Source organism: Tachypleus tridentatus, chromosome 8 (genome assembly GCF_004210375.1).
Source record: "Tachypleus tridentatus isolate NWPU-2018 chromosome 8, ASM421037v1, whole genome shotgun sequence".
NCBI lineage: Eukaryota > Metazoa > Arthropoda > Merostomata > Xiphosura > Limulidae > Tachypleus > Tachypleus tridentatus.
The window spans coordinates 123430912-123445050 of record NC_134832.1 but is presented as its reverse complement, the minus strand read 5'-3'; the positions used below and the strand labels follow the sequence as shown (position 1 = coordinate 123445050).

The following is a 14139-nucleotide window of genomic DNA, read 5'->3' as shown; positions in this document are numbered from 1 at the left end:
ACAACAGTGACAACGTGCACAATCTAGCTTGATTTTGATTACTTTTTAGGCCTAAAAAGTCTTATCGGTTCGCCAACTAAGACATTTTACATCACACACAAAAAAAGAAGCTGGCATCTTTAAATGCAGAAACAATAAAAATGCTAACTTCCCTATATGCCGTAACAATAAAGATGATAGCTTCCCAAGATGCAGAAATGATTTGTTTGTTTTGTTTTTGAATTTCGCACAAAGCTACTCAAGGGCTATCTGTGCTAGCCGTTCCTAATTTAGCAGTGTAAGACTAGAGGGAAGGCAGCTAGTCATCACCACCCACCGCCAACTCTTGGGCTACTCTTTTACCAATGAATAGTGGGATTGACCGTCACATTATAACGCCCCCACGGCTGAAAGGGCGAGCATGTTTGGCGCGAAGGGGATGCGAACCCGCGACCCTCAGATTACGTGCCACACGCCTTAACACGCTTGGCCATGCCGGGCACAGAAATAATAAAGATGCTAGCTTCCCTAAATGCCGTAGCGATAACGATGCAAGCTTCCCAAGATGCCGTAACAATAAAGATGATAGCTTCCCAAGATGCAGAAATGATTTGTTTGTTTTGTTTTTGAATTTCGCACAAAGCTACTCAAGGGCTATCTGTGCTAGCCGTCCCTAATTTAGCAGTGTAAGACTAGAGGGAAGGCAGCTAGTCATCACCACCCACCGCCAACTTTGGGCTACTCTTTTACCAACGAATAGTGGGATTGACCGTCACATTATAACGCCCCACGGCTGAAAGGGCGAGCATGTTTGGCGCGAAGGGATGCAGCGACCCTCAGATTACGTGCCACACGCCTTAACACGCTTGGCCATGCCGGCACAGAAATAATAAAGATGCTAGCTTTCCTAAATGCCGTAGCGATAACGATGCTAGCTTCCCTAGATGCCGTAACAATAAAGATGATAGCTTCCCAAGATGCAGAAATGATTTGTTTGTTTTGTTTTTGAATTTCGCACAAAGCTACTCAAGGGCTATCTGTGCTAGCCGTCCCTAATTTAGCAGTGTAAGACTAGAGGGAAGGCAGCTAGTCATCACCACCCACCGCCAACTCTTGGGCTACTCTTTTACCAACGAATAGTGGGATTGACCGTCACATTATAACGCCCCCACGGCTGAAAGGGCGAGCATGTTTGGCGCGAAGGGGATGCGAACCCGCGACCCTCAGATTACGTGCCACACGCCTTAACACGCTTGGCCATGCCGGGCACAGAAATAATAAAGATGCTAGCTTTCCTAAATGCCGTAACTATAAAGATGCTAGCTTTCCTTGGTGCCGTAACTATAAGGATGCTAGCTTCCCTAGGTGCCGTAACGATAAAGATGCTAGCTTTCCTTGGTGCCGTAACTATAAGGATGCTAGCTTCCCTAGGTGCCGTAACGATAAAGATGCTAGCTTCCCTTGGTGCCGTAACGATAAAGATGCTAGCTTCCCTTGGTGCCGTAACGATAAAGATGCTAGCTTCCCTAGGTGCCGCAACGATAAAGATGCTAGCTTCCCTAGGTGCCGCAACGTTAAAGATGCTAGCTTCTCTAGGTGCCGTAACGATAAAGATGCTAGCTTCCCTAGGTGCCATAACGATAAAGATGCTAGCTTCCCTAGGTGCCGTAACGATAAATATGCTAGCTTCCCTTGGTGCCGTAACGATAAAGATGCTAGCTTCCCTAGGTGCCGCAACGTTAAAGATGCTAGCTTCTCTAGGTGCCGTAACGATAAAGATGCTAGCTTCTCTAGGTGCCGTAACGATAAAGGTGCTAGCTTCCCTAGGTGCCGTAACGATAAAGATGCTAGCTTCCCTTGGTACCGTAACGATAAAGATGCTAGCTTCCCTTGGTACCGTAACGATAAAGATGCTAGCTTCCCTAGTTGCTGTAATGAATCTTAACTCTTTCAGGATTGAAATGAAGGTCCCTAAAAGCAGCAAAACAGTTTTCTCACGATTCTCAAGATCTTTATATCTGACTTAGAATACAACAACATTTTAGGGATTTGTGAGAGGAAATTCCATCCCATCAAATTACTAGAATGTTGTTACATGCTTGCTCACATGTAGAAACAAAGAGATATAGGGTGATGGATACAAAGTAATCATTCCAGACAATAATATGGCTAAGTCATGCTATAGCTGGAGCTAATTTTACGCTTGTCTTAAACGCGATTTCTGGTTTCAGTTCAATTTCAAGTTTAAGACGTATTCCAGTAAGTCAGTGGTTCCCAACCTTTTTATGCCCCGCACCCCTAAAAAAATTTAATATGTTCTCGCATCCCTCACAATAATTATTTATTTAAGAATAAAGGTGAAGGTGGCCAAAACATTTTTTTATAATGTTATCTCGCACTCCCAAGGGGTGCGAGCACCCCTGGTTGGGAACCACTGCAGTAAGTTAATTTGTTCAGTTCACTATATATTTGTAATTAACAGTAGATTAACTGACTAGTTTACAAAAGCTTTATGTTTCAACTGATAGAGTATATATACATATATATAATGTTAAGTTCCGTAAATGCATTAGCCAATAAGAAAGTAATTCTAAATTACTAAAATTATGCTAGGCTGTGAAGGTTTTTCTTTATTTTCTTCGTTATTAGTAATTAGTCCTTTGCGGATTTTGAAACAGAGGCTTACAACGAATAACGTTTCAAGTTTATTTTTTCTGTCACGAGTTACTGTCCATGTGGATTTTCTTTTAAGATCGCTGCTCACACGAGTATTGAAAGCGTTACAACATTAAAGGTATAACTTATTACAATATTTTTAATGAACAAATTTAATTCTATTATGAAAATAATGAGTCGTATGGGTATATAAGAACGCAATAATAGTCGTTTATGTTTTTAACATTAATTTGTAGAATTATAGGGGTGGTAACTTAAAAAATTCTTCGATTTTGTTTCTTTTGTATCTTTATGAAACTATTTTTAATAATTAGTGTTTTTAACGATCCAACTAACAATGTTCTTGAGTAAATTCAAAAGCTACCCAAATGATCGAATTCAATTACATAAGGTTCACAGCCTAACTTTATTTCGTTTCTTATTTTACACATCCATATATATTTCTTTTAAGTAGTTGTGTTTTAACCTAAAACTTTCACTAAGAATCAAGCCACCATTAAAACACCTTTAATATAATTTTCTTATTAAGAATTCTAACATCATATAAATGTTTCAAAAGCATTCAAATTCTCCCTTTAAACATTTTATAAATAAATACTTATGCGAATAAATTTAAAACAGTAGTTCTACATATTTGTGTAACTAAGTTATTAAGATTGTAATTTGTCGATAAATAATTAAATAACAAATAAATTCAAGCAATGATCAGGTGGTTAGGGTGCTAGACTCGCAATCTGAGGGTCGTGGGTTCGAATCCCCATCATATCAAACATGCTCGCCCTTTCAGCTATAATGCGAGTTGATAAAAAATAGCCGAAGAGCTGGTGGTGTGTGATGATGACTACCTGCATTTTTTCTAGTCTAAATGAGGGACAGCTAGGGTAGATAGTCCTCGTGTAGCTTTGCGCGAATTACAAAAATCAAACAAACAAACAATTACAAATGAGTAAAATAAGAAACACATTTTTCGGGGTTCCCCAGTGGCTCAGCGCTATGTCTGCGGACTTACAACACTAAAAACCGGGTTTCGATACCCGTGGTAGACAGAGCACAGATAGCCCATTGTGTAGCTTTGTGCTTAATTCAAAATCAACAATCATTTTTCGGGTGAAAAGAAAACTTAGAACCCGACAAAATCTAAGTAACGACATTATAGCTTTTGTCAGTTGAAATAATGCGTTTAATAAGTTTATTGACTGCTTAGATTTCTGTCTAATACGATGAAAATTAAACTTAGAAATTAACTGAATTAAAGTTTAGCCTTTTTTTTTTCTCAAATAATGAATTAGAATAACTCGTAATTTTTAAAGTTTAATAAACAAATGTGCTGATAAAATAACACACCTGACAGGTTTTACAACCAATTCACCAAAAGCAGGTTACTTCAGTATTTTAATTACTTATCAGTTTCGTGGAAACCATGGCCATAACTAGCTATCAGTCACACCGAGGTCATGTTCTCGGAATTTTTATTTTTTAGCTTCCTTTATTCACTCCCACCCAACCACACACACACACACACACATACACCTGGGAGTCATTACTGGCCTTGGTTTAAAGGACTGGTTTAATTTTGTTGTTGTTGTTGTTTACAAGTAGAATCTTTTTTACATTTAAATTCCCTTACGCTGCTTCCTTGTGAACGTAGGATGAAAAATATCTGTATATAAAACAGCATCTGTAACCCAATACAGGATAACAGTCTTACATCAAAAACAAATATATCATGCGTCACTGAGATAACAATTTGCAATGCATCGATACTTGAAAAACCAACAATAAATTATTATGTGTTTCAACTATACTTGTCTGGAACAGAAAGTTATAAGTATTTGTTACTCAACAGAGTCAGAAAACGCTAAGCTGAAAATAACTTCGAAAGCAGAGAGAATAAACAACAGAAGTGAACCGAGTGAACAAATAAATCAAAAATAGTTATCCTTACGAACTACAAGATCGCTAACATAAACTGACAGGTTTATAAGTTTATTACATAGAACCTCTATTGTTACTGAAGCTCGAAGAAGCTTTTTTGCGTCAGATGAAGACATGAACAAGAACCGTGAAGATATCACAGCTTCAAGTAAGACCACAGCCTCATGCAGTATCTCACAAATCAAAATTACCTACGCCAACAATCATTCTCATTCTATATTTTCAATGGAGATAAATCTCAAACCATCCACTAAAATAAATACAAAGTTACTCATGGAGTAATGACTCACAAAAATACGAACAAACAAGGATAAGACTCACCATTGTTTTAATGGTTATGGCATCTGACCTTTGTCTAAGTTAAAAGATTATCGCAAGTTTATGATTTTTTCACTTCTTGCTTATAAAAGACGCCCACTAATTATATGCAGAAGACTGCATGAAAATTATAGAAAAACAACAAAATACTGAGATAAAGACCAGATATCATTTTTTTTTCTAATTATTGAAACGTGAAATTAGCAGTTATTTCAGCTGCAAAACCTTTACTGACACACAGCTGCTGTCCGTGGCTAAAGTATACCAATTATTATTAATTCTGTGTTGGATTGTTTGTTTTGAATTTCGCACAAAGCTACTCGAGGACTATCTGTGCTAGCCGTCCCTAATTTAGCAATGCAAGACTAGAGAGAAGGCAGCTAGTCATCACCACCCACCGCCAACTCTTGGGCTACTCTTTACCAACGAATAGTGGGATTGACCGTCACATTATAACGCCCCTACGGCTGAAAGGGCGAGCATGTTGTGTGCAACCGGGATTCAAACCCGCGACCCTCGAATTACGAGTCGAACGCCTTAACACACTTGGCCATACCGGGCCCTCTGTGTTGGAACGATATTCAATGTTTTTAATTGGCTGGTTGATAAGGTTGGCATCAACGATATATTAAAACATGTACTAGTGCTTGTATTTTAATTATATCACATTTTAGTTTTGATTTTATTGTACAGTTTATATATTGTGCTAATCCGTTTCAATGCATTCATGAGCTTATATACGTATTTTTTGAAAATTAATTCAGCGGATATCGAATCTTAAACTCTGTGAACAATACCTGATTGCACAGAGAACCGTTGAAGTCTTAAAACTGTGAATGTAATTATATATGCATATAACTTAACAACTAACTTTGGCTCCTCCTTTTTGAGAAATGAAACACTTTTATTGGCCATTGTAGTTGACATTTTGTTTAATTCTTAGGTTTGGTATTTATTTTAAGATTTGTTCGTTATATATGAAAGCTTCTATTCGAATACAATACTTTGGTACTCGGCAGTATTTATCTGTAAGAAGTGCATAGAACCATTTTTCTTCTATATAATTGTCAAGTCCCTGGAGTGTTTATAGGCTCTCCAATGTTCAGTGTGAGAAGTAACGCTAGAAAATATTGAATAATGCATATGAAAGTTTCGAGTGTTTTACATAATCAAAAAAAGACGAGAGAAAAGAAAACAAACGATTTTATAGCTCGAAGAAACAGTTTTGTTATTGTTTTAAATTGTCTCAGGTATAGATGTACATAAGCTAAAAAACAAAAGAAAGTACAATGGTTAGAGCTTTCATCTGTTTGTTTCGTTTTGTTTGCAGTTAAGCACAAAGCTACACAGTGGCAATCTGTACTGTGCTCATCACATGAAAGGAATCCAAGTTTTTAGCCATAAAAAGCTTCGACTTACTACTGTTTCACTGGAGAGAATAGTTAGGACTAAATAGCACTATATACACAACAGACAGTGCAATCGTCAGCGCGGTAGGTACGATTTGAAAAACAGTAGACAGTACAATGGTCAGATCTAGTTAGCGCTACTGCACGCAAAATTAAGGTTTCATACTCTGTGTTTTAAAGTTTTTATGGGTATTTTTTACAATTATATATAAGGGAAATGACTTTTGTATGTCCGAAGATAATCTTTCATTAATCATGAGGTTACATTACTTCCGTCCAGTATAACTCGTATAGAATAATTTGGGACATGTTTATCTGTTTGGAAACTTTGATAAGATATATTACAGTTATATGTTTGAATACTTTATGATGTATATGTTAATATGCGATTAGCTCATCTGTTTGAACACGTTTGAAGCATATTTCACTCGTATACCATGAGTGTCAACGAAATGTTTCGATCCCTTAGCTTTAAAGAATTTCGTAATACTTTTTAATTGTGCTGTATTTTCTGCATTTTTCGGTTTCATTTGTGGTAATACTTATTCAGAAATTCTCAACTTCAAAATATTACAATTCTGAAAGTAATACTAACGGTCAGGTGGAAATAATGACAGCCATCTGGGAGTTTTATTCTTATAACATGGCTTATAATAGCCAGCTTACCGTGGCCAGGTGGTTAAGGCACTCGACTCGTAATCCGATGATCGCGGGTTCGAATCCCCATCACATCAAACATGCCCGTCCTTTCAGCCGTGGGGGCGTTATAATGTTACAGTCAATCCCACTATTCGTTGGTAAAAGAGTATACCAAGAGTTGACAGTATTCTACTGTATTAAATATGTTGTATGACTACATCTATATTTATTCAACATAATTGAAACACATTATAAAAATAAGTATTTATTAAACTGAAAACTAGAGACTGGTACAGATTTAGTAAACCAATATTAAATCCTTTCGTTGAGTAGCCGTCAGTCATTTGACTCAAGGATCTAGTTATACAATTTAAACAATCACATATTTGAAAAAACGAGAAGTGAGAGATTAATAACAAACATCTACAAGTCTGTTCCTGACGAACAAACTTTAAACATTGCTCACTTCACTGACTGTAAGGCCCGGCATGGCCAGGAGAGTTAAGGTGTTCGGCTCGTGATATGAGGGTTGCGTAATATCTCCGTCGCACCAAACATGCTCGCCGTTCCAGCCGTGGGGCTTTATAATGTGACGGTCAATCCCACTATTCATTGGTAAAAGAGTAGCCCAAGAGTTGGCGGTGGGTGGAGATGACTAACTGCCTTCTCTTTTGTCTTACTGTTGAATTTCGCGCAAATCTACACGAGAGCTATCTTCCCTAATATAGAAGTGTGAGACCAGAGAGAAGGCAGCTAGTCATCACCACCCACCGCCAACTCTTCGACTACTCTTTTACCAGCGTCACATCATACGTCCCCGCGGCTGAAATGGCGAGTATGTTTGATGTGAGGGGGGATTCGAACCCGCGACCCTCAGATTACAAGTCGAACGCCCTAACAACATGACCATGGTAAGCTCTAAGTATTTTATATTACTGAACGTATTTACAAATCACTCTCAACATATTAATTAGTTAATTATATTCACCTTGTTCATAATATTTTAGTTTATGTTAACTGCATTATTATCTTATCATCAGAGGTTAAATGAGGTTGGATCCGACTTCCACCCAGTTAAGGTAATTATTAAGTAAAGTCTCTATAATTAAAGGTAAAGAAGAGGACCAAGAGGATATGGAATAATATTTAAAAAAATGTGTGTTTGTTTTCTTATAGTAAAGCCACATCAGGCTATATTTGCTGTGTCCATTAAGGGGAATCGACTCCCTGGTTTTGGCGTTGTAAATCCGAAAACTTACCACTGTTCCACCTAGGGACTATTAAAATATAGTTAAAATTTTAAGGAGGAAATATAATGTGAAGCATACGACTGGAAGGTCGAGGGTCAAGGTGTTTGATTTGCAGTCTCCAGATCGCGGGCTCCAGTCACCACCGTACATGCTTGCCTTTTTAATTATGGGAGTGTTATGGTATAACAGTCAATCCCACTATTAGAAAAGAGTAGTTAAGACTGGTGGTATATGATGTTGACTATCTGCCTTAACTTTCGTCTATCATTTCTAACTTAGGGATAATTAGCAGCGATAACCCTAAAGAAGCTTTGCGCAAACTCAGCACAAACAATATACCAAAAGTGGTCTTCACCGTGGTCATCCATAACTGAGAACAATGGGCGTGGCGAGCATTTTATCTTGCCTGTAAAGTTGTACGATTACGTTGTCTTTCTTCAGCCCTCTATCGGGGTCACGTAGAAATACCTGGTAATATTTTCTGAGTACTAAAGATTTTGTTTGTTTGCATTTGGAATTTTGCTAAAAATCTACCCGGAGTAATATGCTCTAGCAGTCCGTAATTTAGAAACAACAGGCTAGAGGAAAGGCGGCGAGTTAACACCACTCACCGCCAACTATTGCGATGCTTTGTTACCAACGTTCTTCACTTTATAACGTCGTCACAGCTGAAAGAGCAAACATGTTCGGTGATGAGATTTGAACTTGTGACTCACAGATTGTGAATTGAGCTGTGAAGCCACCAGGTCATGCTAGGCCCGACTACTCATTGAAATAATTATAAACTAGAGCTTACACACAGTAATTATATATAATTACAAAGTGTAATTATGTACAAAGTGTACATGATTTGAAAATGTGAAATTATGTGCGCTGCTCTTTGGATTGTGTATCTTTTAGAAAAAAAACAAAGAAACAAACGAGCAATCAAACTGTTCAGGAAAACTGCATTAAATACGCAAACGAACATGAGAGATAGATATATACTCCATAAAACATGTTTGGACGTATACAATAGAGGAGGATACTACTGAAAACTGCTCTTATACAGTTTTGTATAACTGTACTCCTAATAATGGCTTCTCTCCTGCGAAGTATATTTTCAACTAAGTTTGATACGGTTTGTTTTCATTCTTGCTTTTAAAGCTCGAACAACTGAATACGATTGGAACCATTCTAATTTTTAAAACCGGTGTTTTTAAATCATCTGAAACATACTTTATACACTCAAGGTTTGGGTTTCAGTTGGATTTTCCCAACATTTCCCTGAAACCAGGTCATGCCTTAAGTACATTGAGTCATGAAGACGTCTGTCTACCTGTTGAACAAAAATTTAGTAATGTGCCTTTTGGACATGAGTTCACTTAAGGTCTCTTGGGATCCTTGAACATTTCGGCACGCAAACACGTTCCACGTCCAAATACGCAGATCACGTGCACTCGGTCCTCGTTACATCATAGTGAAGGGCGAAATGTTCACTTATCTATTTTCGTATTACCTATAAACTAGGACATATTTATAAAATATAGACATATTTTAATATTTCATAAAACTTGAAATTAAGTACTAATATCAGAGAGTCGATATTATCATAGTACAAATATTAAATATCTTAGGCATTTTTAAGTACAAATTAAGCTCTTCTTAATTAAACAAGAATACTGTACGTAAGCCTTAAAGACTGTTCTTAATTAAAGGATAATACTGTGCATAAGCCTCAAAGACGGTACTTAATTAATGGAGAATGTGGTGCATAGGCATCAAAGATGGTGCACAATTATATAAAGAATACAATACGTAAGCCTTCCAAATGATATTTAATTAGAATATAATATAGTTCGTGGACTTCACAAATTATATTCAATGAACGGGGAACATAATACACGAGCCTCACAAATGGTACCCATTTAACAGAGAAACCAGTGCCAAGGCATCAAAGACGATACTTAATTAATAGAGAATACAGTGTACAGGCCTTACAGATGGTACCGAATTAAAGGATAATACAGAGCATAAAAGCCTCACAGATGGTAACCGTCCACATGCAGTCACAGTAGATTCATTATAAAGGTACTTTCTGAAAGTTTTTTCGTAATTTTTTAAGCGATCGCTTGTCCCACCGTAACACTATTTTAGGCCCATCAGATTGGTTCTAAGACATCGAACTTTTCGAGTCCCAATACTCTTTAATACCCTCATACACGGTAAACTGCGTGTGGCCAAGAACATTGAATATTTCATATTTTAATTTTCAACGTTATGATCTGCGTATTTTTTCATTAACTTCATTTAATTCACGACGTATTAACTTCGGCACTAGTAATCTACCTGTTTGGCATGCTTATAAATGTATAACTCTTACTTATTGTATGGTTTGGTTGTCGTTAAGCGCAAGTCTACTCAATGAGCTATGTGTGCTCTGGCCGACGTAATTATCGAAACACGAATCTGCAGGATTATTGCTGGACCACTGGAGAGGAAAGAGGGGTTCACCGTATTCTATGGATTAGCTACGTTCAAGTGAAAACAGGAGACTTTCAACGGCATGGTGTTTAAACAAAAGTTTTAGGCTGCTTCCATTTGTTAGACATGCTTTTAAAGTACTTCGTCTATGCTATTTTCTCTTATGAATTTTAATTAACTATTCATACTTCATTGAGTAAAATGACAGAAAATTGAATAATTTCATTCATGAAATACTCCCCCTTCACAAAGAAAACAAGAAAACTTAAAATTCATTTATTTCCTTTAGTAATGGTTAAATAAAAATAAAACATAGTTCAAACGATCTTAGTTACTGTTCTGATACACCAAGTAGTATAGCCTTTATGTTTGTGTGTGTATATGTGTTTTTTATAGCAATGCCACATCGGGCTATCTGCTGAGACTACCGAGGGAAATTAAGCCCCTAATTTTAAATCTTTATGTTAACTTCAGAAATGAAATCAACGACCCTCAAAGTGCCAATCAGTAAGATTTTTTCGGTTGTTCTCGTCATTGCAGTAGCTGTGTTTCAGTAGATCAAATTTTCCCTGAGTTGTTTCAGGACTTCCAATGCTAAGATCCTGGGTTCGATTCCTCTCGTGAAAAGAGCGCAGATAACCCATTGCGCCGCTTCGCGATAAAATGGTGCACAGCCCGGCATGGCCAAGCGCGTTAAGGCGTGCATCCCCGTCGCGCCAAACATGCTCGCCCTCCCACCAGTGGGGGCGTTATAATGTTACAGTCAATCCCACTTTTCGCTGGCAAAAGAGTAGCCCAAAAGTTGGTGGTGGGTGGTGATAACAAGCTGCCTTCCCTCTAGTCTTACACTGCAAAACTACGGACGGCTAGCACAGATAGCCCTCGAGTAGCTTTGTGCGAAATTCAAAAAACAAACAAATGGCGCACAACAATTTTATGAGAAAGTGTAACTAAAATCATGAAAAGTTTAGGTATTTACGCAAACCAGTGTTAAAATTAGGATTTGAGATCGTATATGAACGGATCTCGTCGAGTGCGTCTAAAAACGTATATTTTTTACATATTTTTCTGTTATTTAATAAAAAATGAAAGAAATTATAAAACATTTTCAGGGTGTACCCTTTCTTCCATTTTCTGTGCCCTCCAGGGGCTCAGCGGTATGTCAGCGGACTTACAACGCTAAAAACCGGGTTTCGATACCCGTGGTGGGCAGAGTACAGATAGCCTATTGTGTAGCTTTGTACTTAATTCAAAAACAAACAAACAAACAACCATCCCCTGTAAGTTATGCATTTTTACGATGAAAAATCAACAGTCAAAGTGTGTAGCTTCGCCATAAAAAAGAGACAGCAAGTTGTGCAGTCTTGTAATAAAAAAATCAACATTCAAGTTGTCTAAGCCAATACTTAAATTGTGCACTTGTGCGATAAAAGACCATCAGTGAACTGTGCAGCTTTGAGGTAAAACAACAAACATTTAAGCTGTGCAATTTGCAATAAAACGTTAACAGTTAAGTTGTACAGCTTCACAGTAAAAAGCCAACATTTAAATTATGCAGCTTTGCGGTAAAAAATAGTGAAATTTTGCAGCTTTGCAGTAAAAAAGCCAACAGTAAACTTGTGTATCTCCGCGATTAAAAAAATAGAGACTTAACATGTATGTATTTTCTGAAAACTACTTTTGGATTAAATTTTCGTAATTTTTTTAATACACTGATTCGACTTTATTTCACCTTATTTCATAACTACTAGAGCCAATTATTATGCGTTCTTAAACACCAATGGCTGGCTTTCTGGACACGTGCACAGCGTCCTTCAGATAACGAGTTACGAATTTCAAGTGTTTTTTAAGTAGTTATCCTTAATATCGAGTAGAATGTGGAAGTTTTTATTATATCAAACATACTGATGTTAAAAAGTAATTTGCCATAGTAACTATATGAATTCAAGGCACAAGTAGAAAAACTGAAATGACGAAATATATATTGATTATTCACAGTTTTATATAACATTATTCTTAGCTGACCAGTGGAAGAAAAGTAAATGTCATAAACGAACCTTATAACCAGTTCCTTAAAATGATCCAAAACGGTCATATAACTTGAGAATTTTGAGTCAACCTTGTGTAACCTGTGAGAATAAGAACCCTAGGCTATTGTCTGAATTAAATATTTGTGTTGACAAGGTAAAATATCTTCCAGTACAGAAATGCAAATGGTCAAATTTATTTTATTTGTCTGCATTAATTATATAAATGCATCTCTTCCCTGCAGTAGCTCAGTCTGAAGACTTATAATTCTACAAGCGTATCGATACTCAACATAGACAGCTCGTTGTACAACTTTGCTCGTAACAACGAACAAACAAACATAAATACGATTTGTGATGTGTTTTTGTTTGTTTTGAATTTCGCACAGAGCTACACGAGGGCTATCTGCGTCAGCCGTCCTTAATTTAGCAGAATAAGGCTAGAAGAGAAGGCAGCTAGTCATCATTACCCCCTGCCCACTCTTGGGCTATACTTTTACCAATGAAGAGTGGGATTGATCGTTACGCTATAACGCCCCCATGGCTGAAATGGCGAACATGTTTGCTGTGACGAGGATTTGGACCCGTGACCCTCAGATTGCTAGTCGAGTGCCCTAGCTACCTGACCATGCCGGACAATTGTGACGTAGTAAGTTAATTAATGGAGCTGTGTTCGAATGCCAGTTTGCGAGTCAGGAATTCGTAGATAGCTCTTAACCTTTGAGAGTTGTCAGGGGCCTGTAACAAGTGGCAGATTTCGTTTCTTCTTTTGTGAACAGAAACTGCTTGACTAGTAATTACAGTATAAATTACGCTCACATGGAAAATTCGATATTTTAATTTTATAATGCTTAGTATTTAAACAACAGTTTTGGATTGAAAGAAAAGAAGAAAAAAACATGTACTCGAAACTGCTTATTTTGTTTATTGGACCAGAAAATTATATTAAATCACGAGAGGTACGTCTACAGTTTAGTGACTATATTTTGTATGTTTAATTAAGTACAAAATGTTATAACCCATCACATTCCTTTTTGTGTAGTTGCAAGTGTGTATTTATTTTCTAATCAAACATTTAATTACTCTATTTTATTTATTATAGCGTTTAATTAACCAGTTACTGTTAAATTAATTGAAATGCTAAGTGTTCAGTAAATATTTGTCTTGCTCAAGACAGCTGCAGTTCTTTTCGTATGGCGCTCTGATAAAGCATGGTTACTATTGGCAACTATTAGTTTGGTTTGTTTGGAATTTCGCGCAAAGCTACACGAGGGCTATCTGCGCTAGCCGTCCCTAATTTAGCAGTGTAAGACTAGAGGGAAGGCACTTAGTCATCACCACCCACCGCCAACTCTTGGGCTACTCTTACCAATGAATAGTGGGAATGACTGTCACATTATTACGCCCACACGACTGAAAGAGAGAGCATGTTTGATGTGACGG

The 14139-nt window shown here is 37.2% G+C and overlaps 1 long non-coding RNA gene across 1 annotated transcript in view; it reads right to left on the bottom strand.

Annotated features, from left to right (window-relative positions):
* The window catches only part of LOC143223389 (uncharacterized), a 39751-nt gene that overhangs the window by 25071 nt on the left and 541 nt on the right, over positions 1 to 14139 (bottom strand). The gene's annotated exons all lie outside the window — the stretch shown is intronic.